A 23,902-nucleotide genomic window follows, 5' to 3' on the forward strand; every position below is an offset into this window, starting at 1 on the left:
AACTAGGGTTTGTGTGCTTTCCGTCCCTTAAGAAACATAGATCTGCATAAAAACTGCAGATGTCGAACGAGGGAATTATTTTAATTAAGACTGCAACATTTCTTAATTTTTCGTTTCCACTGCATTTCGGCTATGAGGCAAACCCATTGAATCGTTTGCGCTCTGGGTCTACCATTATCAGGATTGGCAGATATGAGTTGTGTTTAACTCTCTCTTTTGATTAGCCAATATGGTTAAAACATGGAGATGCCGGGGATTGAACCCGGGGCCTCATACATGCAAAGCATGCGCTCTACCACTGAGCTACATCCCCTGGCACTCTAGGGAATCACTACAGTTTTGTGCATCGACCGATGATACCGACTACTTAATTATCTATCAGACAGCTTCAACTCATCTCGAAGGCATGTATGAAGCATCCAGATTAGATTGTTATTGGTGCACCAAAAGCAACACATGTGAAGACAGCCTTGAAGTGCAAAGGGCAGTGATAACCTGGATAGGAAACCATGCATTTTGAATGGTGATATTTCGTTTGTGAAAACCCAAACCGGCTGAAGTTGTTTTGTAGAGGACCCTTGAGAGAAAAACGTGATGTGACTCTGATGTGTAAGTAATCTGTTCTACAAAATTTGGAGATGCCGGGGATTGAACCCGGGGCCTCATACATGCAAAGCATGCGCTCTACCACTGAGCTACATCCCCTAGGTAATTGCTGATTTTTGAAACATGCCTAAGGTCAGGAAGTAACCCTATCGATTATTTTGTGCCAACATTTTCCACTGAACAGTTTCACTTTTTTCTCCATAATATTCCTTTTCAAATTCCTATTTCTACCCAAAATAAAATATAAATGTGAGCACTAAAAGGAGGACAGATGGACTTCTGTGGCTTCAGCATATAACTAGGTGTGCTTTCCGTCCCTTAAGAAACATAGATCTGCATAAAAACTGCAGATGTCGAACGAGGGAATTATTTTAATTAAGACTGCAACATTTCTTAATTTTTCGTTTCCGCTGCATTTCGGCTATGAGGCAAACCCATTGAATCGTTTGCGCTCTGGGTCTACCATTATCAGGATTGTCAGATATGAGTTGTGTTTAACTCTCTATTTTGATTAGCCGATATGGTTAAAACCTGGAGATGTCGGGGATTGAACCCAGGGACTCATACATGCGAAGCATGCGCTCTACCACTGAGCTACATCCCCTGGCACTCTAGGGAATCACTACAGTTTTGTGCATCGACCGATGATACCGACTACTTAATTATCTATCAGACAGCTTCAACTCATCTCGAAGGCATGTATGAAGCATCCAGATTAGATTGTTATTGGTGCACCAAAAGCAACACATGTGAAGACAGCCTTGAAGTGCAAAGGGCGGTGATAACCTGGATAGGAAACCATGCATTTTGAATGGTGATATTTCGTTTGGGAAAACCCAAACCGGCTGAAGTTGTTTTGTAGAGGACCCTTGAGAGAAAAACGTGATGTGACTCTGATGTGTAAGTAATCTGTTCTACAAAATTTGGAGATGCTGGGGATTGAACCCGGGGCCTCATACATGCAAAGCATGCGCTCTACCACTGAGCTACATCCCCTAGGTAATTGCTGATTTTTGAAACATGCCTAAGGTCAGGAAGTAACCCTATCGATTATTTTGTGCCAACATTTTCCACTGAACAGTTTCACTTTTTTCTCCATAATATTCCATTTCAAATTCCTATTTCTACCCAAAATAAAATATAAATGTGAGCACTAAAAGGAGGACAGATGGACTTCTGTGGCTTCAGCATATAACTAGGGTTTGTGTGCTTTCCGTCCCTTAAGAAACATAGATCTGCATAAAAACGAACGAGGGAATTATTTTAATTAAGACTGCAACATTTCTTAATTTTTCGTTTCCGCTGCATTTCGGCTATGAGGCAAACCCATTGAATCGTTTGCGCTCTGGGTCTACCATTATCAGGATTGTCAGATATGAGTTGTGTTTAACTCTCTCTTTTGATTAGCCAATATGGTTAAAACATGGAGATGTCGGGGATTGAACCCAGGGACTCATACATGCGAAGCATGCGCTCTACCACTGAGCTACATCCCCTGACACTCTAGGGAATCACTACAGTTTTGTGCATCGACCGATGATACCGACTACTTAATTATCTATCAGACAGCTTCAACTCATCTCGAAGGCATGTATGAAGCATCCAGATTAGATTGTTATTGGTGCACCAAAAGCAACACATGTGAAGACAGCCTTGAAGTGCAAAGGGCGGTGATAACCTGGATAGGAAACCATGCATTTTGAATGGTGATATTTTGTTTGTGAAAACCCAAACCGGCTGAAGTTGTTTTGTAAAAGTCCCTTGAGAGAAAAACGTGATGTGACTCTGATGTGTAAGTAATCTGTTCTACAAAATTTGGAGATGCCAGGGATTGAACCCGGGGCCTCATACATGCAAAGCATGCGCTCTACCACTGAGCTACATCCCCTAGGTAATTGCTGATTTTTGAAACATGCCTAAGGTCAGGAAGTAACCCTATCGATTATTTTGTGCCAACATTTTCCACTGAACAGTTTCACTTTTTTCTCCCTAATATTCCATTTCAAATTCCTATTTCTACCCAAAATAAAATATAAATGTGAGCACTAAAAGGAGGACAGATGGACTTCTGTGGCTTCAGCATATAACTAGGGTTTGTGTGCTTTCCGTCCCTTAAGAAACATAGATCTGCATAAAAACGAACGAGGGAATTATTTTAATTAAGACTGCAACATTTCTTAATTTTTCGTTTCCGCTGCATTTCGGCTATGAGGCAAACCCATTGAATCGTTTGCGCTCTGGGTCTACCATTATCAGGATTGTCAGATATGAGTTGTGTTTAACTCTCTCTTTTGATTAGCCAATATGGTTAAAACATGGAGATGTCGGGGATTGAACCCAGGGACTCATACATGCGAGGCAAACCCATTGAATCGTTTGCGCTCTGGGTCTACCATTATCAGGATTGTCAGATATGAGTTGTGTTTAACTCTCTCTTTTGATTAGCCAATATGGTTAAAACATGGAGATGCCGGGGATTGAACCCAGGGACTCATACATGCGAAGCATGCGCTCTACCACTGAGCTACATCCCCTGACACTCTAGGGAATCACTACAGTTTTGTGCATCGACCGATGATACCGACTACTTAATTATCTATCAGACAGCTTCAACTCATCTCGAAGGCATGTATGAAGCATCCAGATTAGATTGTTATTGGTGCACCAAAAGCAACACATGTGAAGACAGCCTTGAAGTGCAAAGGGCGGTGATAACCTGGATAGGAAACCATGCATTTTGAATGGTGATATTTCGTTTGGGAAAACCCAAACCGGCTGAAGTTGTTTTGTAGAGGACCCTTGAGAGAAAAACGTGATGTGACTCTGATGTGTAAGTAATCTGTTCTACAAAATTTGGAGATGCCGGGGATTGAACCCGGGGCCTCATACATGCAAAGCATGCGCTCTACCACTGAGCTACATCCCCTAGGTAATTGCTGATTTTTGAAACATGCCTAAGGTCAGGAAGTAACCCTATCGATTATTTTGTGCCAACATTTTCCACTGAACAGTTTCACTTTTTTCTCCCTAATATTCCATTTCAAATTCCTATTTCTACCCAAAATAAAATATAAATGTGAGCACTAAAAGGAGGACAGATGGACTTCTGTGGCTTCAGCATATAACTAGGGTTTGTGTGCTTTCCGTCCCTTAAGAAACATAGATCTGCATAAAAACTGCAGATGTCGAACGAGGGAATTATTTTAATTAAGACTGCAACATTTCTTAATTTTTCGTTTCCGCTGCATTTCGGCTATGAGGCAAACCCATTGAATCGTTTGCGCTCTGGGTCTACCATTATCAGGATTGTCAGATATGAGTTGTGTTTAACTCTCTCTTTTGATTAGCCAATATGGTTAAAACATGGAGATGCCGGGGATTGAACCCGGGGCCTCATACATGCAAAGCATGCGCTCTACCACTGAGCTACATCCCCTTTCACTCTAGGGAATCACTACAGTTTTGTGCATCGACCGATGATACCGACTACTTAATTATCTATCAGACAGCTTCAACTCATCTCGAAGGCATGTATGAAGCATCCAGATTAGATTGTTATTGGTGCACCAAAAGCAACACATGTGAAGACAGCCTTGAAGTGCAAAGGGCAGTGATAACCTGGATAGGAAACCATGCATTTTGAATGGTGATATTTCGTTTGGGAAAACCCAAACCGGCTGAAGTTGTTTTGTAGAGGACCCTTGAGAGAAAAACGTGATGTGACTCTGATGTGTAAGTAATCTGTTCTACAAAATTTGGAGATGCCGGGGATTGAACCCGGGGCCTCATACATGCAAAGCATGCCCTCTACCACTGAGCTACATCCCCTAGGTAATTGCTGATTTTTGAAACATGCCTAAGGTCAGGAAGTAACCCTATCGATTATTTTGTGCCAACATTTTCCACTGAACAGTTTCACTTTTTTCTCCCTAATATTCCATTTCAAATTCCTATTTCTACCCAAAATAAAATATAAATGTGAGCACTAAAAGGAGGACAGATGGACTTCTGTGGCTTCAGCATATAACTAGGGTTTGTGTGCTTTCCGTCCCTTAAGAAACATAGATCTGCATAAAAACTGCAGATGTCGAACGAGGGAATTATTTTAATTAAGACTGCAACATTTCTTAATTTTTCGTTTCCGCTGCATTTCGGCTATGAGGCAAACCCATTGAATCGTTTGCGCTCTGGGTCTACCATTATCAGGATTGGCAGATATGAGTTGTGTTTAACTCTCTCTTTTGATTAGCCAATATGGTTAAAACATGGAGATGCCGGGGATTGAACCCGGGGCCTCATACATGCAAAGCATGCCCTCTACCACTGAGCTACATCCCCTAGGTAATTGCTGATTTTTGAAACATGCCTAAGGTCAGGAAGTAACCCTATCGATTATTTTGTGCCAACATTTTCCTCCATAATATTCCTTTTCAAATTCCTATTTCTACCCAAAATAAAATAAAAATATGAGCACTAAAAGGAGGACAGATGGACTTCTGTGGCTTCAGCATATAACTAGGGTTTGTGTGCTTTACGTCCCTTAAGAAACATAGATCTCCATAAAAACTGCAGATGTCGAACAAGGGAATTATTTTAATTAAGACTGCAACATTTCTTAATTTTGTGCAAACATTTTCCACTGAACAGTTTCACTTTTTTCTCCATAATATTCCATTTCAAATTCCTATTTCTACCCAAAATAAAATATAAATGTGAGCACTAAAAGGAGGACAGATGGACTTCTGTGGCTTCAGCATATAACTAGGGTTTGTGTGCTTTCCGTCCCTTAAGAAACATAGATCTGCATAAAAACTGCAGATGTCGAACGAGGGAATTATTTTAATTAAGACTGCAACATTTCTTAATTTTTCGTTTCCGCTGTATTTCGGCTATGAGGCAAACCCATTGAATCGTTTGCGCTCTGGGTCTACCATTATCAGGATTGGCAGATATGAGTTGTGTTTAACTCTGTCTTTTGATTAGCCAATATGGTTAAAACATGGAGATGCCGGGGATTGAACCCGGGGCCTCATACATGCAAAGCATGCGCTCTACCACTGAGCTACATCCCCTGGCACTCTAGGGAATCACTACAGTTTTGTGCATCGACCGATGATACCGACTACTTAATTACCTATCAGACAGCTTCAACTCATCTCGAAGGCATGTATGAAGCATCCAGATTAGATTGTTATTGGTGCACCAAAAGCAACACATGTGAAGACAGCCTTGAAGTGCAAAGGGCGGTGATAACCTGGATAGGAAACCATGCATTTTGAATGGTGATATTTCGTTTGGGAAAACCCAAACCTGCTGAAGTTGTTTTGTAGAGGACCCTTGAGAGAAAAACGTGATGTGACTCTGATGTGTAAGTAATCTGTTCTACAAAATTTGGAGATGCCGGGGATTGAACCCAGGGCCTCATACATGCAAAGCATGCGCTCTACCACTGAGCTACATCCCCTAGGTAATTGCTGATTTTTGAAACATGCCTAAGGTCAGGAAGTAACCCTATCGATTATTTTGTGCCAACATTTTCCACTGAACAGTTTCACTTTTTTCTCCATAATATTCCATTTCAAATTCCTATTTCTACCCAAAATAAAATATAAATGTGAGCACTAAAAGGAGGACAGATGGACTTCTGTGGCTTCAGCATATAACTAGGGTTTGTGTGCTTTCCGTCCCTTAAGAAACATAGATCTGCATAAAAACTGCAGATGTCGAACAAGGGAATTATTTTAATTAAGACTGCAACATTTCCTAATTTTTCGTTTCCGCTCTCTGACGGCTATGAGGCAAACCCATTGAATCATTTGCGCTCTGGGTCTACCATTATCAGGATTGGCAGATATGAGTTGTGTTTAACTCTCTCTTTTGATTAGCCGATATGGTTAAAACATGGAGATGCCGGGGATTGAACCCGGGGCCTCATACATGCAAAGCATGCGCTCTACCACTGAGCTACATCCCCTGGCACTCTAGGGAATCACTACAGTTTTGTGCATCGACCGATGATACCGACTACTTAATTATCTATCAGACAGGGCCTCATACATGCAAAGCATGCGCTCTACCACTGAGCTACATCCCCTAGGTAGTTGCTGATTTTTGAAACATGCCTAAGGTCAGGAAGTAACCCTATCGATTATTTTGTGCCAACATTTTCCTCCATAATATTCCTTTTCAAATTCCTATTTCTACCCAAAATAAAATAAAAATATGAGCACTAAAAGGAGGACAGATGGACTTCTGTGGCTTCAGCATATAACTAGGGTTTGTGTGCTTTCCGTCCCTTAAGAAACATAGATCTCCATAAAAACTGCAGATGTCGAACAAGGGAATTATTTTAATTAGGACTGCAACATTTCTTAATTTTTCGTTTCCGCTGTATTTCGGCTATGAGGCAAACCCATTGAATCGTTTGCGCTCTGGGTCTACCATTATCAGGATTGGCAGATATGAGTTGTGTTTAACTCTGTCTTTTGATTAGGCAATATGGTTAAAACATGGAGATGCCGGGGATTGAACCCGGGGCCTCATACATGCAAAGCATGCGCTCTACCACTGAGCTACATCCCCTGGCACTCTAGGGAATCACTACAGTTTTGTGCATCGACCGATGATACCGACTACTTAATTATCTATCAGACAGCTTCAACTCATCTCGAAGGCATGTATGAAGCATCCAGATTAGATTGTTATTGGTGCACCAAAAGCAACACATGTGAAGACAGCCTTGAAGTGCAAAGGGCGGTGATAACCTGGATAGGAAACCATGCATTTTGAATGGTGATATTTCGTTTGGGAAAACCCAAACCGGCTGAAGTTGTTTTGTAGAGGACCCTTGAGAGAAAAACGTGATTTGACTCTGATGTGTAAGTAATCTGTTCTACAAAATTTGGAGATGCCGGGGATTGAACCCGGGGCCTCATACATGCAAAGCATGCGCTCTACCACTGAGCTACATCCCCTAGGTAATTGCTGATTTTTGAAACATGCCTAAGGTCAGGAAGTAACCCTATCGATTATTTTGTGCCAACATTTTCCACTGAACAGTTTCACTTTTTTCTCCATAATATTCCATTTCAAATTCCTATTTCTACCCAAAATAAAATATAAATGTGAGCACTAAAAGGAGGACAGATGGACTTCTGTGGCTTCAGCATATAACTAGGGTTTGTGTGCTTTCCGTCCCTTAAGAAACATAGATCTGCATAAAAACTGCAGATGTCGAACAAGGGAATTATTTTAATTAAGACTGCAACATTTCCTAATTTTTCGTTTCCGCTCTCTGACGGCTATGAGGCAAACCCATTGAATCATTTGCGCTCTGGGTCTACCATTATCAGGATTGGCAGATATGAGTTGTGTTTAACTCTCTCTTTTGATTAGCCGATATGGTTAAAACATGGAGATGCCGGGGATTGGAGATGCCTCATACATGCAAAGCATGCGCTCTACCACTGAGCTACATCCCCTGGCACTCTAGGGAATCACTACAGTTTTGTGCATCGACCGATGATACCGACTACTTAATTATCTATCAGACAGCTTCAACTCATCTCGAAGGCATGTATGAAGCATCCAGATTAGATTGTTATTGGTGCACCAAAAGCAACACATGTGAAGACAGCCTTGAAGTGCAAAGGGCGGTGATAACCTGGATAGGAAACCATGCATTTTGAATGGTGATATTTCGTTTGGGAAAACCCAGGAAGTAAGGTCAGGAAGTAACCCTATCGATTATTTTGTGCCAACATTTTCCACTGAACAGTTTCACTTTTTTCTCCATAATATTCCATTTCAAATTCCTATTTCTACCCAAAATAAAATATAAATGTGAGCACTAAAAGGAGGACAGATGGACTTCTGTGGCTTCAGCATATAACTAGGGTTTGTGTGCTTTCCGTCCCTTAAGAAACATAGATCTCCATAAAAACTGCAGATGTCGAACAAGGGAATTATTTTAATTAAGACTGCAACATTTCTTAATTTTGTGCCAACATTTTCCACTGAACAGTTTCACTTTTTTCTCCATAATATTCCATTTCAAATTCCTATTTCTACCCAAAATAAAATATAAATGTGAGCACTAAAAGGAGGACAGATGGACTTCTGTGGCTTCAGCATATAACTAGGGTTTGTGTGCTTTCCGTCCCTTAAGAAACATAGATCTGCATAAAAACTGCAGATGTCGAACGAGGGAATTATTTTAATTAAGACTGCAACATTTCTTAATTTTTCGTTTCCGCTGCATTTCGGCTATGAGGCAAACCCATTGAATCGTTTGCGCTCTGGGTCTACCATTATCAGGATTGGCAGATATGAGTTGTGTTTAACTCTCTCTTTTGATTAGCCAATATGGTTAAAACATGGAGATGCCGGGGATTGAACCCGGGGCCTCATACATGCAAAGCATGCGCTCTACCACTGAGCTACATCCCCTGGCGCTCTAGGGAATCACTACAGTTTTGTGCATCGACCCATGATACCGACTACTTAATTATCTATCAGACAGCTTCAACTCATCTCGAAGGCATGTATGAAGCATCCAGATTAGATTGTTATTGGTGCACCAAAAGCAACACATGTGAAGACAGCCTTGAAGTGCAAAGGGCGGTGATAACCTGGATAGGAAACCATGCATTTTGAATGGTGATATTTCGTTTGGGAAAACCCAAACCGGCTGAAGTTGTTTTGTAGAGGACCCTTGAGAGAAAAACGTGATGTGACTCTGATGTGTAAGTAATCTGTTCTACAAAATTTGGAGATGCCGGGGATTGAACCCGGGGCCTCATACATGCAAAGCATGCGCTCTACCACTGAGCTACATCCCCTAGGTAATTGCTGATTTTTGAAACATGCCTAAGGTCAGGAAGTAACCCTATCGATTATTTTGTGCCAACATTTTCCACTGAACAGTTTCACTTTTTTCTCCATAATATTCCATTTCAAATTCCTATTTCTACCCAAAATAAAATATAAATGTGAGCACTAAAAGGAGGACAGATGGACTTCTGTGGCTTCAGCATATAACTAGGGTTTGTGTGCTTTCCGTCCCTTAAGAAACATAGATCTGCATAAAAACTGCAGATGTCGAACGAGGGAATTATTTTAATTAAGACTGCAACATTTCTTAATTTTTCGTTTCCACTGCATTTCGGCTATGAGGCAAACCCATTGAATCGTTTGCGCTCTGGGTCTACCATTATCAGGATTGGCAGATATGAGTTGTGTTTAACTCTCTCTTTTGATTAGCCAATATGGTTAAAACATGGAGATGCCGGGGATTGAACCCGGGGCCTCATACATGCGAAGCATGCGCTCTACCACTGAGCTACATCCCCTGGCACTCTAGGGAATCACTACAGTTTTGTGCATCGACCGATGATACCGACTACTTAATTATCTATCAGACAGCTTCAACTCATCTCGAAGGCATGTATGAAGCATCCAGATTAGATTGTTATTGGTGCACCAAAAGCAACACATGTGAAGACAGCCTTGAAGTGCAAAGGGCGGTGATAACCTGGATAGGAAACCATGCATTTTGAATGGTGATATTTCGTTTGGGAAAACCCAAACCGGCTGAAGTTGTTTTGTAGAGGACCCTTGAGAGAAAAACGTGATGTGACTCTGATGTGTAAGTAATCTGTTCTACAAAATTTGGAGATGCCGGGGATTGAACCCGGGGCCTCATACATGCAAAGCATGCGCTCTACCACTGAGCTACATCCCCTAGGTAATTGCTGATTTTTGAAACATGCCTAAGGTCAGGAAGTAACCCTATCGATTATTTTGTGCCAACATTTTCCACTGAACAGTTTCACTTTTTTCTCCATAATATTCCTTTTCAAATTCCTATTTCTACCCAAAATAAAATATAAATGTGAGCACTAAAAGGAGGACAGATGGACTTCTGTGGCTTCAGCATATAACTAGGGTTTGTGTGCTTTCCGTCCCTTAAGAAACATAGATCTGCATAAAAACTGCAGATGTCGAACGAGGGAATTATTTTAATTAAGACTGCAACATTTCTTAATTTTTCGTTTCCGCTGCATTTCGGCTATGAGGCAAACCCATTGAATCGTTTGCGCTCTGGGTCTACCATTATCAGGATTGGCAGATATGAGTTGTGTTTAACTCTCTCTTTTGATTAGCCGATATGGTTAAAACATAGAGATGCCGGGGATTGAACCCGGGGCCTCATACATGCGAAGCATGCGCTCTACCACTGAGCTACATCCCCTGGCACTCTAGGGAATCACTACAGTTTTGTGCATCGACCGATGATACCGACTACTTAATTATCTATCAGACAGCTTCAACTCATCTCAAAGGCATGTATGAAGCATCCAGATTAGATTGTTATTGGTGCACCAAAAGCAACACATGTGAAGACAGCCTTGAAGTGCAAAGGGCGGTGATAACCTGGATAGGAAACCATGCATTTTGAATGGTGATATTTCGTTTGGGAAAACCCAAACCGGCTGAAGTTGTTTTGTAGAGGACCCTTGAGAGAAAAACGTGATGTGACTCTGATGTGTAAGTAATCTGTTCTACAAAATTTGGAGATGCCAGGGATTGAACCCGGGGCCTCATACATGCAAAGCATGCGCTCTACCACTGAGCTACATCCCCTAGGTAATTGCTGATTTTTGAAACATGCCTAAGGTCAGGAAGTAACCCTATCGATTATTTTGTGCCAACATTTTCCTCCATAATATTCCTTTTCAAATTCCTATTTCTACCCAAAATAAAATAAAAATATGAGCACTAAAAGGAGGACAGATGGACTTCTGTGGCTTCAGCATATAACTAGGGTTTGTGTGCTTTCCGTCCCTTAAGAAACATAGATCTCCATAAAAACTGCAGATGTCGAACAAGGGAATTATTTTAATTAAGACTGCAACATTTCTTAATTTTGTGCCAACATTTTCCACTGAACAGTTTCACTTTTTTCTCCATAATATTCCATTTCAAATTCCTATTTCTACCCAAAATAAAATATAAATGTGAGCACTAAAAGGAGGACAGATGGACTTCTGTGGCTTCAGCATATAACTAGGGTTTGTGTGCTTTCCGTCCCTTACGAAACATAGATCTGCATAAAAACTGCAGATGTCGAACGAGGGAATTATTTTAATTAAGACTGCAACATTTCTTAATTTTTCGTTTCCACTGCATTTCGGCTATGAGGCAAACCCATTGAATCGTTTGCGCTCTGGGTCTACCATTATCAGGATTGGCAGATATGAGTTGTGTTTAACTCTCTCTTTTGATTAGCCAATATGGTTAAAACATGGAGATGCTGGGGATTGAACCCGGGGCCTCATACATGCAAAGCATGCGCTCTACCACTGAGCTACATCCCCTGGCACTCTAGGGAATCACTACAGTTTTGTGCATCGACCGATGATACCGACTACTTAATTATCTATCAGACAGCTTCAACTCATCTCGAAGGCATGTATGAAGCATCCAGATTAGATTGTTATTGGTGCACCAAAAGCAACACATGTGAAGACAGCCTTGAAGTGCAAAGGGCGGTGATAACCTGGATAGGAAACCATGCATTTTGAATGGTGATATTTCGTTTGTGAAAACCCAAACCGGCTGAAGTTGTTTTGTAGAGGACCCTTGAGAGAAAAATGTGATGTGACTCTGATGTGTAAGTAATCTGTTCTACAAAATTTGGAGATGCCGGGGATTGAACCCGGGGCCTCATACATGCAAAGCATGCGCTCTACCACTGAGCTACATCCCCTAGGTAATTGCTGATTTTTGAAACATGCCTAAGGTCAGGAAGTAACCCTATCGATTATTTTGTGCCAACATTTTCCACTGAACAGTTTCACTTTTTTCTCCATAATATTCCATTTCAAATTCCTATTTCTACCCAAAATAAAATATAAATGTGAGCACTAAAAGGAGGACAGATGGACTTCTGTGGGTTCAGCATATAACTAGGGTTTGTGTGCTTTCCGTCCCTTAAGAAACATAGATCTGCATAAAAACTGCAGATGTCGAACGAGGGAATTATTTTAATTAAGACTGCAACATTTCTTAATTTTTCGTTTCCGCTGCATTTCGGCTATGAGGCAAACCCATTGAATCGTTTGCGCTCTGGGTCTACCATTATCAGGATTGGCAGATATGAGTTGTGTTTAACTCTCTCTTTTGATTAGCCGATATGGTTAAAACATGGAGATGCCGGGGATTGAACCCGGGGCCTCATACATGCGAAGCATGCGCTCTACCACTGAGCTACATCCCCTGGCACTCTAGGGAATCACTACAGTTTTGTGCATCGACCGATGATACCGACTACTTAATTATCTATCAGACAGCTTCAACTCATCTCGAAGGCATGTATGAAGCATGCAGATTAGATTGTTATTGGTGCACCAAAAGCAACACATGTGAAGACAGCCTTGAAGTGCAAAGGGCGGTGATAACCTGGATAGGAAACCATGCACTTTGAATGGTGATATTTTGTTTGTGAAAACCCAAACCGGCTGAAGTTGTTTTGTAAAAGTCCCTTGAGAGAAAAACGTGATGTGACTCTGATGTGTAAGTAATCTGTTCTACAAAATTTGGAGATGCCGGGGATTTAACCCAGGGCCTCATACATGCAAAGCATGCGCTCTACCACTGAGCTACATCCCCTAGGTAATTGCTGATTTTTGAAACATGCCTAAGGTCAGGAAGTAACCCTATCGATTATTTTGTGCCAACATTTTCCACTGAACAGTTTTACTTTTTTCTCCATAATATTCCATTTCAAATTCCTATTTCTACCCAAAATAAAATATAAATGTGAGCACTAAAAGGAGGACAGATGGACTTCTGTGGCTTCAGCATATAACTAGGGTTTGTGTGCTTTCCGTCCCTTAAGAAACATAGATCTCCATAAAAACTGCAGATGTCGAACGAGGGAATTATTTTAATTAAGACTGCAACATTTCTTAATTTTTCGTTTCCGCTGCATTTCGGCTATGAGGCAAACCCATTGAATCGTTTGCGCTCTGGGTCTACCATTATCAGGATTGGCAGATATGAGTTGTGTTTAACTCTCTCTTTTGATTAGCCGATATGGTTAAAACATGGAGATGCCGGGGATTGAACCCGGGGCCTCATACATGCGAAGCATGTGCTCTACCACTGAGCTACATCCCCTGGCACTCTAGGGAATCACTACAGTTTTGTGCATCGACCGATGATACCGACTACTTAATTATCTATCAGACAGCTTCAACTCATCTCGAAGGCATGTATGAAGCATCCAGATTAGATTGTTATTGGTGCACCAAAAGCAACAAATGTGAAGACAGCCTTGAAGTGCAAAGGGCGGTGATAACCTGGATAGGAAACCATGCATTTTGAATGGTGATATTTTGTTTGTGAAAACCCAAACCGGCTGAAGTTGTTTTGTAGAGGACCCTTGAGAGAAAAACGTGATGTGACTCTGATGTGTAAGTAATCTGTTCTACAAAATTTGGAGATGCCGGGGATTGAACCCGGGGCCTCATACATGCAAAGCATGCGCTCTACCACTGAGCTACATCCCCTAGGTAATTGCTGATTTTTGAAACATGCCTAAGGTCAGGAAGTAACCCTATCGATTATTTTGTGCCAACATTTTCCACTGAACAGTTTCACTTTTTTCTCCATAATATTCCATTTCAAATTCCTATTTCTACCCAAAATAAAATATAAATGTGAGCACTAAAAGGAGGACAGATGGACTTCTGTGGCTTCAGCATATAACTAGGGTTTGTGTGCTTTCCGTCCCTTAAGAAACATAGATCTGCATAAAAACTGCAGATGTCGAACAAGGGAATTATTTTAATTAAGACTGCAACATTTCCTAATTTTTCGTTTCCGCTCTCTGACGGCTATGAGGCAAACCCATTGAATCATTTGCGCTCTGGGTCTACCATTATCAGGATTGGCAGATATGAGTTGTGTTTAACTCTCTCTTTTGATTAGCCGATATGGTTAAAACATGGAGATGCCGGGGATTGAACCCGGGGCCTCATACATGCGAAGCATGCGCTCTACCACTGAGCTACATCCCCTGGCACTCTAGGGAATCACTACAGTTTTGTGCATCGACCGATGATACCGACTACTTAATTATCTATCAGACAGCTTCAACTCATCTCAAAGGCATGTATGAAGCATCCAGATTAGATTGTTATTGGTGCACCAAAAGCAACACATGTGAAGACAGCCTTGAAGTGCAAAGGGCGGTGATAACCTGGATAGGAAACCATGCATTTTGAATGGTGATATTTCGTTTGGGAAAACCCAAACCGGCTGAAGTTGTTTTGTAGAGGACCCTTGAGAGAAAAACGTGATGTGACTCTGATGTGTAAGTAATCTGTTCTACAAAATTTGGAGATGCCGGGGATTGAACCCGGGGCCTCATACATGCAAAGCATGCGCTCTACCACTGAGCTACATCCCCTAGGTAATTGCTGATTTTTGAAACATGCCTAAGGTCAGGAAGTAACCCTATCGATTATTTTGTGCCAACATTTTCCACTGAACAGTTTCACTTTTTTCTCCATAATATTCCATTTCAAATTCCTATTTCTACCCAAAATAAAATATAAATGTGAGCACTAAAAGGAGGACAGATGGACTTCTGTGGCTTCAGCATATAACTAGGGTTTGTGTGCTTTCCGTCCCTTAAGAAACATAGATCTGCATAAAAACTGCAGATGTCGAACAAGGGAATTATTTTAATTAAGACTGCAACATTTCCTAATTTTTCGTTTCCGCTCTCTGACGGCTATGAGGCAAACCCATTGAATCGTTTGCGCTCTGGGTCTACCATTATCAGGATTGGCAGATATGAGTTGTGTTTAACTCTCTCTTTTGATTAGCCGATATGGTTAAAACATGGAGATGCCGGGGATTGAACCCGGGGCCTCATACATGCGAAGCATGCGCTCTACCACTGAGCTACATCCCCTGGCACTCTAGGGAATCACTACAGTTTTGTGCATCGACCGATGATACCGACTACTTAATTATCTATCAGACAGCTTCAACTCATCTCGAAGGCATGTATGAAGCATCCAGATTAGATTGTTATTGGTGCACCAAAAGCAACACATGTGAAGACAGCCTTGAAGTGCAAAGGGCGGTGATAACCTGGATAGGAAACCATGCATTTTGAATGGTGATATTTCGTTTGGGAAAACCCAAACCGGCTGAAGTTGTTTTGTAGAGGACCCTTGAGAGAAAAACGTGATGTGACTCTGATGTGTAAGTAATCTGTTCTACAAAATTTGGAGATGCCGGGGATTGAACCCGGGGCCTCATACATGCAAAGCATGCGCTCTACCACTGAGCTACATCCCCTAGGTAATTGCTGATTTTTGAAACATGCCTAAGGTCAGGAAGTAACCCTATCGATTATTTTGTGCCAACATTCACTGAACAGTTTCCTCCATAATATTCCTTTTCAAATTCCTATTTCTACCCAAAATAAAATATAAATATGAGCACTAAAAGGAGGACAGATGGACTTCTGTGGCTTCAGCATATAACTAGGGTTTGTGTGCTTTCCGTCCCTTAAGAAACATAGATCTGCATAAAAACTGCAGATGTCGAACAAGGGAATTATTTTAATTAAGACTGCAACATTTCTTAATTTTTCGTTTCCGCTGCATTTCGGCTATGAGGCAAACCCATTGAATCGTTTGCGCTCTGGGTCTACCATTATCAGGATTGGCAGATATGAGTTGTGTTTAACTCTGTCTTTTGATTAGCCGATATGGTTAAAACATGGAGATGCCGGGGATTGAACCCGGGGCCTCATACATGCAAAGCATGCGCTCTACCACTGAGCTACATCCCCTGGCACTCTAGGGAATCACTACAGTTTTGTGCATCGACCGATGATACCGACTACTTAATTATCTATCAGACAGCTTCAACTCATCTCGAAGGCATGTATGAAGCATCCAGATTAGATTGTTATTGGTGCACCAAAAGCAACACATGTGAAGACAGCCTTGAAGTGCAAAGGGCGGTGATAACCTGGATAGGAAACCATGCATTTTGAATGGTGATATTTCGTTTGGGAAAACCCAAACCGGCTGAAGTTGTTTTGTAGAGGACCCTTGAGAGAAAAACGTGATGTGACTCTGATGTGTAAGTAATCTGTTCTACAAAATTTGGAGATGCCGGGGATTGAACCCGGGGCCTCATACATGCAAAGCATGCGCTCTACCACTGAGCTACATCCCCTAGGTAATTGCTGATTTTTGAAACATGCCTAAGGTCAGGAAGTAACCCTATCGATTATTTTGTGCCAACATTTTCCACTGAACAGTTTCACTTTTTTCTCCATAATATTCCATTTCAAATTCCTATTTCTACCCAAAATAAAATATAAATGTGAGCACTAAAAGGAGGACAGATGGACTTCTGTGGCTTCAGCATATAACTAGGGTTTGTGTGCTTTCCGTCCCTTAAGAAACATAGATCTGCATAAAAACTGCAGATGTCGAACAAGGGAATTATTTTAATTAAGACTGCAACATTTCCTAATTTTTCGTTTCCGCTCTCTGACGGCTATGAGGCAAACCCATTGAATCATTTGCGCTCTGGGTCTACCATTATCAGGATTGGCAGATATGAGTTGTGTTTAACTCTCTCTTTTGATTAGCCGATATGGTTAAAACATGGAGATGCCGGGGATTGAACCCGGGGCCTCATACATGCAAAGCATGCGCTCTACCACTGAGCTACATCCCCTGGCACTCTAGGGAATCACTACAGTTTTGTGCATCGACCGATGATACCGACTACTTAATTATCTATCAGACAGCTTCAACTCATCTCGAAGGCATGTATGAAGCATCCAGATTAGATTGTTATTGGTGCACCAAAAGCAACACATGTGAAGACAGCCTTGAAGTGCAAAGGGCGGTGATAACCTGGATAGGAAACCATGCATTTTGAATGGTGATATTTCGTTTGTGAAAACCCAAACCGGCTGAAGTTGTTTTGTAGAGGACCCTTGAGAGAAAAACGTGATGTGACTCTGATGTGTAAGTAATCTGTTCTACAAAATTTGGAGATGCCGGGGATTGAACCCAGGGCCTCATACATGCAAAGCATGCGCTCTACCACTGAGCTACATCCCCTAGGTAATTGCTGATTTTTGAAACATGCCTAAGGTCAGGAAGTAACCCTATCGATTATTTTGTGCCAACATTTTCCACTGAACAGTTTTACTTTTTTCTCCATAATATTCCATTTCAAATTCCTATTTCTACCCAAAATAAAATATAAATGTGAGCACTAAAAGGAGGACAGATGGACTTCTGTGGCTTCAGCATATAACTAGGGTTTGTGTGCTTTCCGTCCCTTAAGAAACATAGATCTGCATAAAAACTGCAGATGTCGAACAAGGGAATTATTTTAATTAAGACTGCAACATTTCCTAATTTTTCGTTTCCGCTCTCTGACGGCTATGAGGCAAACCCATTGAATCGTTTGCGCTCTGGGTCTACCATTATCAGGATTGGCAGATATGAGTTGTGTTTAACTCTCTCTTTTGATTAGCCGATATGGTTAAAACATGGAGATGCCGGGGATTGAACCCGGGGCCTCATACATGCAAAGCATGCGCTCTACCACTGAGCTACATCCCCTGGCACTCTAGGGAATCACTACAGTTTTGTGCATCGACCGATGATACCGACTACTTAATTATCTATCAGACAGCTTCAACTCATCTCAAAGGCATGTATGAAGCATCCAGATTAGATTGTTATTGGTGCACCAAAAGCAACACATGTGAAGACAGCCTTGAAGTGCAAAGGGCGGTGATAACCTGGATAGGAAACCATGCATTTTGAATGGTGATATTTCGTTTGGGAAAACCCAAACCGGCTGAAGTTGTTTTGTAGAGGACCCTTGAGAGAAAAACGTGATGTGACTCTGATGTGTAAGTAATCTGTTCTACAAAATTTGGAGATGCCAGGGATTGAACCCGGGGCCTCATACATGCAAAGCATGCGCTCTACCACTGAGCTACATCCCCTAGGTAATTGCTGATTTTTGAAACATGCCTAAGGTCAGGAAGTAACCCTATCGATTATTTTGTGCCAACATTTTCCTCCATAATATTCCTTTTCAAATTCCTATTTCTACCCAAAATAAAATATAAATATGAGCACTAAAAGGAGGACAGATGGACTTCTGTGGCTTCAGCATATAACTAGGGTTTGTGTGCTTTCCGTCCCTTAAGAAACATAGATCTCCATAAAAACTGCAGATGTCGAACAAGGGAATTATTTTAATTAAGACTGCAACATTTCTTAATTTTGTGCCAACATTTTCCACTGAACAGTTTCACTTTTTTCTCCATAATATTCCATTTCAAATTCCTATTTCTACCCAAAATAAAATATAAATGTGAGCACTAAAAGGAGGACAGATGGACTTCTGTGGCTTCAGCATATAACTAGGGTTTGTGTGCTTTCCGTCCCTTAAGAAACATAGATCTGCATAAAAACTGCAGATGTCGAACGAGGGAATTATTTTAATTAAGACTGCAACATTTCTTAATTTTTCGTTTCCGCTGTATTTCGGCTATGAGGCAAACCCATTGAATCGTTTGCGCTCTGGGTCTACCATTATCAGGATTGGCAGATATGAGTTGTGTTTAACTCTGTCTTTTGATTAGCAATATGGTTAAAACATGGAGATGCCGGGGATTGAACCCGGGGCCTCATACATGCAAAGCATGCGCTCTACCACTGAGCTACATCCCCTGGCACTCTAGGGAATCACTACAGTTTTGTGCATCGACCGATGATACCGACTACTTAATTATCTATCAGACAGCTTCAACTCCTCTCGAAGGCATGTATGAAGCATTCAGATTAGATTGTTATTGGTGCACCAAAAGCAACAAATGTGAAGACAGCCTTGAAGTGCAAAGGGCGGTGATAACCTGGATAGGAAACCATGCATTTTGAATGGTGATATTTCGTTTGTGAAAACCCAAACCGGCTGAAGTTGTTTTGTAGAGGACCCTTGAGAGAAAAACGTGATGTGACTCTGATGTGTAAGTAATCTGTTCTACAAAATTTGGAGATGCCGGGGATTGAACCCGGGGCCTCATACATGCAAAGCATGCGCTCTACCACTGAGCTACATCCCCTAGGTAATTGCTGATTTTTGAAACATGCCTAAGGTCAGGAAGTAACCCTATCGATTATTTTGTGCCAACATTTTCCTCCATAATATTCCTTTTCAAATTCCTATTTCTACCCAAAATAAAATATAAATATGAGCACTAAAAGGAGGACAGATGGACTTCTGTGGCTTCAGCATATAACTAGGGTTTGTGTGCTTTCCGTCCCTTAAGAAACATAGATCTCCATAAAAACTGCAGATGTCGAACAAGGGAATTATTTTAATTAAGACTGCAACATTTCTTAATTTTGTGCCAACATTTTCCACTGAACAGTTTCACTTTTTTCTCCATAATATTCCATTTCAAATTCCTATTTCTACCCAAAATAAAATATAAATGTGAGCACTAAAAGGAGGACAGATGGACTTCTGTGGCTTCAGCATATAACTAGGGTTTGTGTGCTTTCCGTCCCTTAAGAAACATAGATCTCCATAAAAACTGCAGATGTCGAACAAGGGAATTATTTTAATTAAGACTGCAACATTTCTTAATTTTTCGTTTCCGCTGTATTTCGGCTATGAGGCAAACCCATTGAATCGTTTGCGCTCTGGGTCTACCATTATCAGGATTGGCAGATATGAGTTGTGTTTAACTCTGTCTTTTGATTAGCCAATATGGTTAAAACATGGAGATGCCGGGGATTGAACCCGGGGCCTCATACATGCAAAGCATGCGCTCTACCACTGAGCTACATCCCCTGGCACTCTAGGGAATCACTACAGTTTTGTGCATCGACCGATGATACCGACTACTTAATTATCTATCAGACAGCTTCAACTCATCTCGAAGGCATGTATGAAGCATCCAGATTAGATTGTTATTGGTGCACCAAAAGCAACACATGTGAAGACAGCCTTGAAGTGCAAAGGGCGGTGATAACCTGGATAGGAAACCATGCATTTTGAATGGTGATATTTCGTTTGGGAAAACCCAAACCGGCTGAAGTTGTTTTGTAGAGGACCCTTGAGAGAAAAACGTGATGTGACTCTGATGTGTAAGTAATCTGTTCTACAAAATTTGGAGATGCCGGGGATTGAACCCGGGGCCTCATACATGCAAAGCATGCGCTCTACCACTGAGCTACATCCCCTAGGTAATTGCTGATTTTTGAAACATGCCTAAGGTCAGGAAGTAACCCTATCGATTATTTTGTGCCAACATTTTCCACTGAACAGTTTCACTTTTTTCTCCATAATATTCCATTTCAAATTCCTATTTCTACCCAAAATAAAATATAAATGTGAGCACTAAAAGGAGGACAGATGGACTTCTGTGGCTTCAGCATATAACTAGGGTTTGTGTGCTTTCCGTCCCTTAAGAAACATAGATCTGCATAAAAACTGCAGATGTCGAACGAGGGAATTATTTTAATTAAGACTGCAACATTCCTAATTTTTCGTTTCCGCTCTCTGACGGCTATGAGGCAAACCCATTGAATCGTTTGCGCTCTGGGTCTACCATTATCAGGATTGGCAGATATGAGTTGTGTTTAACTCTCTCTTTTGATTAGCCGATATGGTTAAAACATGGAGATGCCGGGGATTGAACCCGGGGCCTCATACATGCGAAGCATGCGCTCTACCACTGAGCTACATCCCCTGGCACTCTAGGGAATCACTACAGTTTTGTGCATCGACCGATGATACCGACTACTTAATTATCTATCAGACAGCTTCAACTCATCTCGAAGGCATGTATGAAGCATCCAGATTAGATTGTTATTGGTGCACCAAAAGCAACACATGTGAAGACAGCCTTGAAGTGCAAAGGGCGGTGATAACCTGGATAGGAAACCATGCATTTTGAATGGTGATATTTCGTTTGGGAAAACCCAAACCGGCTGAAGTTGTTTTGTAGAGGACCCTTGAGAGAAAAACGTGATGTGACTCTGATGTGTAAGTAATCTGTTCTACAAAATTTGGAGATGCCAGGGATTGAACCCGGGGCCTCATACATGCAAAGCATGCGCTCTACCACTGAGCTACATCCCCTAGGTAATTGCTGATTTTTGAAACATGCCTAAGGTCAGGAAGTAACCCTATCGATTATTTTGTGCCAACATTTTCCACTGAACAGTTTCACTTTTTTCTCTATAATATTCCTTTTCAAATTCCTATTTCTACCCAAAATAAAATATAAATGTGAGCACTAAAAGGAGGACATAAAAACTGCAGATGTCGAACAAGGGAATTATTTTAATTAAGACTGCAACATTTCTTAATTTTTCGTTTCCGCTGCATTTCGGCTATGAGGCAAACCCATTGAATCGTTTGCGCTCTGGGTCTACCATTATCAGGATTGGCAGATATGAGTTGTGTTTAACTCTCTCTTTTGATTAGCCGATATGGTTAAAACATGGAGATGCCGGGGATTGAACCCGGGGCCTCATACATGCGAAGCATGCGCTCTACCACTGAGCTACATCCCCTGGCACTCTAGGGAATCACTACAGTTTTGTGCTTCGACCGATGATACCGACTACTTAATTATCTATCAGACAGCTTCAACTCATCTCAAAGGCATGTATGAAGCATCCAGATTAGATTGTTATTGGTGCACCAAAAGCAACACATGTGAAGACAGCCTTGAAGTGCAAAGGGCGGTGATAACCTGGATAGGAAACCATGCATTTTGAATGGTGATATTTCGTTTGGGAAAACCCAAACCGGCTGAAGTTGTTTTGTAGAGGACCCTTGAGAGAAAAACGTGATGTGACTCTGATGTGTAAGTAATCTGTTCTACAAAATTTGGAGATGCCAGGGATTGAACCCGGGGCCTCATACATGCAAAGCATGCGCTCTACCACTGAGCTACATCCCCTAGGTAATTGCTGATTTTTGAAACATGCCTAAGGTCAGGAAGTAACCCTATCGATTATTTTGTGCCAACATTTTCCTCCATAATATTCCTTTTCAAATTCCTATTTCTACCCAAAATAAAATATAAATATGAGCACTAAAAGGAGGACAGATGGACTTCTGTGGCTTCAGCATATAACTAGGGTTTGTGTGCTTTCCGTCCCTTAAGAAACATAGATCTCCATAAAAACTGCAGATGTCGAACAAGGGAATTATTTTAATTAAGACTGCAACATTTCTTAATTTTGTGCCAACATTTTCCACTGAACAGTTTCACTTTTTTCTCCATAATATTCCATTTCAAATTCCTATTTCTACCCAAAATAAAATATAAATGTGAGCACTAAAAGGAGGACAGATGGACTTCTGTGGCTTCAGCATATAACTAGGGTTTGTGTGCTTTCCGTCCCTTAAGAAACATAGATCTGCATAAAAACTGCAGATGTCGAACGAGGGAATTATTTTAATTAAGACTGCAACATTTCTTAATTTTTCGTTTCCGCTTTATTTCGGCTATGAGGCAAACCCATTGAATCGTTTGCGCTCTGGGTCTACCATTATCAGGATTGGCAGATATGAGTTGTGTTTAACTCTGTCTTTTGATTAGGCAATATGGTTAAAACATGGAGATGCCGGGGATTGAACCCGGGGCCTCATACATGCGAAGCATGCGCTCTACCACTGAGCTACATCCCCTGGCACTCTAGGGAATCACTACAGTTTTATGCATCGACCGATGATACCGACTACTTAATTATCTATCAGACAGCTTCAACTCATCTCGAAGGCATGTATGAAGCATCCAGATTAGATTGTTATTGGTGCACCAAAAGCAACACATGTGAAGACAGCCTTGAAGTGCAAAGGGCGGTGATAACCTGGATAGGAAACCATGCATTTTGAATGGTGATATTTCGTTTGTGAAAACCCAAACCGGCTGAAGTTGTTTTGTAAAAGTCCCTTGAGAGAAAAACGTGATGTGACTCTGATGTGTAAGTAATCTGTTCTACTAAATTTGGAAATGCCAGGAATTGAACCCGGGGCCTCATACATGCAAAGCATGCGCTCTACCACTGAGCTACATCCCCTAGGTAATTGCTTGTTTTTGAAACATGCCTAAGGTCAGGAAGTAACCCTATCGATTATTTTGTGCCAACATTTTCCACTGAACAGTTTTACTTTTTTCTCCATAATATTCCATTTC

The 23,902-nt window shown here is 41.2% G+C and overlaps 46 non-coding genes across 46 annotated transcripts; all 46 read right to left on the reverse strand.

The window, feature by feature from the left end:
• Positions 1–241: 241 nt before the first annotated feature.
• TRNAA-UGC lies at positions 242–313 on the reverse strand. The gene has a single exon. It is a non-coding gene; the product is annotated as a tRNA-Ala (tRNA).
• Positions 314–633: 320 nt separating this feature from the next.
• Positions 634–705, reverse strand: TRNAA-UGC. The gene has a single exon. It is a non-coding gene; the product is annotated as a tRNA-Ala (tRNA).
• A 433-nt stretch (positions 706–1,138) lies between these two features.
• On the reverse strand, positions 1,139–1,210 carry TRNAA-CGC. The gene has a single exon. It is a non-coding gene; the product is annotated as a tRNA-Ala (tRNA).
• Positions 1,211–1,530: 320 nt separating this feature from the next.
• On the reverse strand, positions 1,531–1,602 carry TRNAA-UGC. The gene has a single exon. It is a non-coding gene; the product is annotated as a tRNA-Ala (tRNA).
• A 428-nt stretch (positions 1,603–2,030) lies between these two features.
• TRNAA-CGC lies at positions 2,031–2,102 on the reverse strand. Its single transcript has one exon. It is a non-coding gene; the product is annotated as a tRNA-Ala (tRNA).
• Positions 2,103–2,422: 320 nt separating this feature from the next.
• TRNAA-UGC lies at positions 2,423–2,494 on the reverse strand. Its single transcript has one exon. It is a non-coding gene; the product is annotated as a tRNA-Ala (tRNA).
• A 574-nt stretch (positions 2,495–3,068) lies between these two features.
• On the reverse strand, positions 3,069–3,140 carry TRNAA-CGC. Its single transcript has one exon. It is a non-coding gene; the product is annotated as a tRNA-Ala (tRNA).
• A 320-nt stretch (positions 3,141–3,460) lies between these two features.
• Positions 3,461–3,532, reverse strand: TRNAA-UGC. The gene has a single exon. It is a non-coding gene; the product is annotated as a tRNA-Ala (tRNA).
• Positions 3,533–3,970: 438 nt separating this feature from the next.
• On the reverse strand, positions 3,971–4,042 carry TRNAA-UGC. Its single transcript has one exon. It is a non-coding gene; the product is annotated as a tRNA-Ala (tRNA).
• Positions 4,043–5,606: 1,564 nt separating this feature from the next.
• On the reverse strand, positions 5,607–5,678 carry TRNAA-UGC. The gene has a single exon. It is a non-coding gene; the product is annotated as a tRNA-Ala (tRNA).
• Positions 5,679–5,998: 320 nt separating this feature from the next.
• Positions 5,999–6,070, reverse strand: TRNAA-UGC. The gene has a single exon. It is a non-coding gene; the product is annotated as a tRNA-Ala (tRNA).
• A 438-nt stretch (positions 6,071–6,508) lies between these two features.
• TRNAA-UGC lies at positions 6,509–6,580 on the reverse strand. The gene has a single exon. It is a non-coding gene; the product is annotated as a tRNA-Ala (tRNA).
• A 536-nt stretch (positions 6,581–7,116) lies between these two features.
• On the reverse strand, positions 7,117–7,188 carry TRNAA-UGC. Its single transcript has one exon. It is a non-coding gene; the product is annotated as a tRNA-Ala (tRNA).
• Positions 7,189–7,508: 320 nt separating this feature from the next.
• On the reverse strand, positions 7,509–7,580 carry TRNAA-UGC. Its single transcript has one exon. It is a non-coding gene; the product is annotated as a tRNA-Ala (tRNA).
• Positions 7,581–8,982: 1,402 nt separating this feature from the next.
• On the reverse strand, positions 8,983–9,054 carry TRNAA-UGC. Its single transcript has one exon. It is a non-coding gene; the product is annotated as a tRNA-Ala (tRNA).
• Positions 9,055–9,374: 320 nt separating this feature from the next.
• TRNAA-UGC lies at positions 9,375–9,446 on the reverse strand. Its single transcript has one exon. It is a non-coding gene; the product is annotated as a tRNA-Ala (tRNA).
• A 438-nt stretch (positions 9,447–9,884) lies between these two features.
• On the reverse strand, positions 9,885–9,956 carry TRNAA-CGC. Its single transcript has one exon. It is a non-coding gene; the product is annotated as a tRNA-Ala (tRNA).
• Positions 9,957–10,276: 320 nt separating this feature from the next.
• Positions 10,277–10,348, reverse strand: TRNAA-UGC. The gene has a single exon. It is a non-coding gene; the product is annotated as a tRNA-Ala (tRNA).
• Positions 10,349–10,786: 438 nt separating this feature from the next.
• On the reverse strand, positions 10,787–10,858 carry TRNAA-CGC. The gene has a single exon. It is a non-coding gene; the product is annotated as a tRNA-Ala (tRNA).
• A 320-nt stretch (positions 10,859–11,178) lies between these two features.
• On the reverse strand, positions 11,179–11,250 carry TRNAA-UGC. The gene has a single exon. It is a non-coding gene; the product is annotated as a tRNA-Ala (tRNA).
• A 662-nt stretch (positions 11,251–11,912) lies between these two features.
• TRNAA-UGC lies at positions 11,913–11,984 on the reverse strand. The gene has a single exon. It is a non-coding gene; the product is annotated as a tRNA-Ala (tRNA).
• A 320-nt stretch (positions 11,985–12,304) lies between these two features.
• On the reverse strand, positions 12,305–12,376 carry TRNAA-UGC. The gene has a single exon. It is a non-coding gene; the product is annotated as a tRNA-Ala (tRNA).
• Positions 12,377–12,814: 438 nt separating this feature from the next.
• On the reverse strand, positions 12,815–12,886 carry TRNAA-CGC. Its single transcript has one exon. It is a non-coding gene; the product is annotated as a tRNA-Ala (tRNA).
• Positions 12,887–13,206: 320 nt separating this feature from the next.
• Positions 13,207–13,278, reverse strand: TRNAA-UGC. Its single transcript has one exon. It is a non-coding gene; the product is annotated as a tRNA-Ala (tRNA).
• A 438-nt stretch (positions 13,279–13,716) lies between these two features.
• TRNAA-CGC lies at positions 13,717–13,788 on the reverse strand. Its single transcript has one exon. It is a non-coding gene; the product is annotated as a tRNA-Ala (tRNA).
• A 320-nt stretch (positions 13,789–14,108) lies between these two features.
• Positions 14,109–14,180, reverse strand: TRNAA-UGC. The gene has a single exon. It is a non-coding gene; the product is annotated as a tRNA-Ala (tRNA).
• A 438-nt stretch (positions 14,181–14,618) lies between these two features.
• TRNAA-CGC lies at positions 14,619–14,690 on the reverse strand. Its single transcript has one exon. It is a non-coding gene; the product is annotated as a tRNA-Ala (tRNA).
• A 320-nt stretch (positions 14,691–15,010) lies between these two features.
• Positions 15,011–15,082, reverse strand: TRNAA-UGC. Its single transcript has one exon. It is a non-coding gene; the product is annotated as a tRNA-Ala (tRNA).
• Positions 15,083–15,520: 438 nt separating this feature from the next.
• Positions 15,521–15,592, reverse strand: TRNAA-CGC. The gene has a single exon. It is a non-coding gene; the product is annotated as a tRNA-Ala (tRNA).
• Positions 15,593–15,912: 320 nt separating this feature from the next.
• TRNAA-UGC lies at positions 15,913–15,984 on the reverse strand. The gene has a single exon. It is a non-coding gene; the product is annotated as a tRNA-Ala (tRNA).
• A 427-nt stretch (positions 15,985–16,411) lies between these two features.
• Positions 16,412–16,483, reverse strand: TRNAA-UGC. The gene has a single exon. It is a non-coding gene; the product is annotated as a tRNA-Ala (tRNA).
• Positions 16,484–16,803: 320 nt separating this feature from the next.
• On the reverse strand, positions 16,804–16,875 carry TRNAA-UGC. The gene has a single exon. It is a non-coding gene; the product is annotated as a tRNA-Ala (tRNA).
• Positions 16,876–17,313: 438 nt separating this feature from the next.
• TRNAA-UGC lies at positions 17,314–17,385 on the reverse strand. The gene has a single exon. It is a non-coding gene; the product is annotated as a tRNA-Ala (tRNA).
• A 320-nt stretch (positions 17,386–17,705) lies between these two features.
• Positions 17,706–17,777, reverse strand: TRNAA-UGC. The gene has a single exon. It is a non-coding gene; the product is annotated as a tRNA-Ala (tRNA).
• A 438-nt stretch (positions 17,778–18,215) lies between these two features.
• TRNAA-UGC lies at positions 18,216–18,287 on the reverse strand. The gene has a single exon. It is a non-coding gene; the product is annotated as a tRNA-Ala (tRNA).
• Positions 18,288–18,607: 320 nt separating this feature from the next.
• Positions 18,608–18,679, reverse strand: TRNAA-UGC. Its single transcript has one exon. It is a non-coding gene; the product is annotated as a tRNA-Ala (tRNA).
• Positions 18,680–19,340: 661 nt separating this feature from the next.
• TRNAA-UGC lies at positions 19,341–19,412 on the reverse strand. Its single transcript has one exon. It is a non-coding gene; the product is annotated as a tRNA-Ala (tRNA).
• A 320-nt stretch (positions 19,413–19,732) lies between these two features.
• On the reverse strand, positions 19,733–19,804 carry TRNAA-UGC. The gene has a single exon. It is a non-coding gene; the product is annotated as a tRNA-Ala (tRNA).
• A 662-nt stretch (positions 19,805–20,466) lies between these two features.
• TRNAA-UGC lies at positions 20,467–20,538 on the reverse strand. The gene has a single exon. It is a non-coding gene; the product is annotated as a tRNA-Ala (tRNA).
• Positions 20,539–20,858: 320 nt separating this feature from the next.
• TRNAA-UGC lies at positions 20,859–20,930 on the reverse strand. Its single transcript has one exon. It is a non-coding gene; the product is annotated as a tRNA-Ala (tRNA).
• Positions 20,931–21,367: 437 nt separating this feature from the next.
• TRNAA-CGC lies at positions 21,368–21,439 on the reverse strand. The gene has a single exon. It is a non-coding gene; the product is annotated as a tRNA-Ala (tRNA).
• Positions 21,440–21,759: 320 nt separating this feature from the next.
• TRNAA-UGC lies at positions 21,760–21,831 on the reverse strand. Its single transcript has one exon. It is a non-coding gene; the product is annotated as a tRNA-Ala (tRNA).
• A 365-nt stretch (positions 21,832–22,196) lies between these two features.
• On the reverse strand, positions 22,197–22,268 carry TRNAA-CGC. The gene has a single exon. It is a non-coding gene; the product is annotated as a tRNA-Ala (tRNA).
• Positions 22,269–22,588: 320 nt separating this feature from the next.
• Positions 22,589–22,660, reverse strand: TRNAA-UGC. Its single transcript has one exon. It is a non-coding gene; the product is annotated as a tRNA-Ala (tRNA).
• Positions 22,661–23,322: 662 nt separating this feature from the next.
• TRNAA-CGC lies at positions 23,323–23,394 on the reverse strand. The gene has a single exon. It is a non-coding gene; the product is annotated as a tRNA-Ala (tRNA).
• Positions 23,395–23,714: 320 nt separating this feature from the next.
• Positions 23,715–23,786, reverse strand: TRNAA-UGC. Its single transcript has one exon. It is a non-coding gene; the product is annotated as a tRNA-Ala (tRNA).
• Between the last annotated feature and the right edge of the window lie 116 nt (positions 23,787–23,902).

Source organism: Bufo bufo, chromosome 6 (genome assembly GCF_905171765.1).
Source record: "Bufo bufo chromosome 6, aBufBuf1.1, whole genome shotgun sequence".
NCBI classification, from domain to species: domain Eukaryota; kingdom Metazoa; phylum Chordata; class Amphibia; order Anura; family Bufonidae; genus Bufo; species Bufo bufo.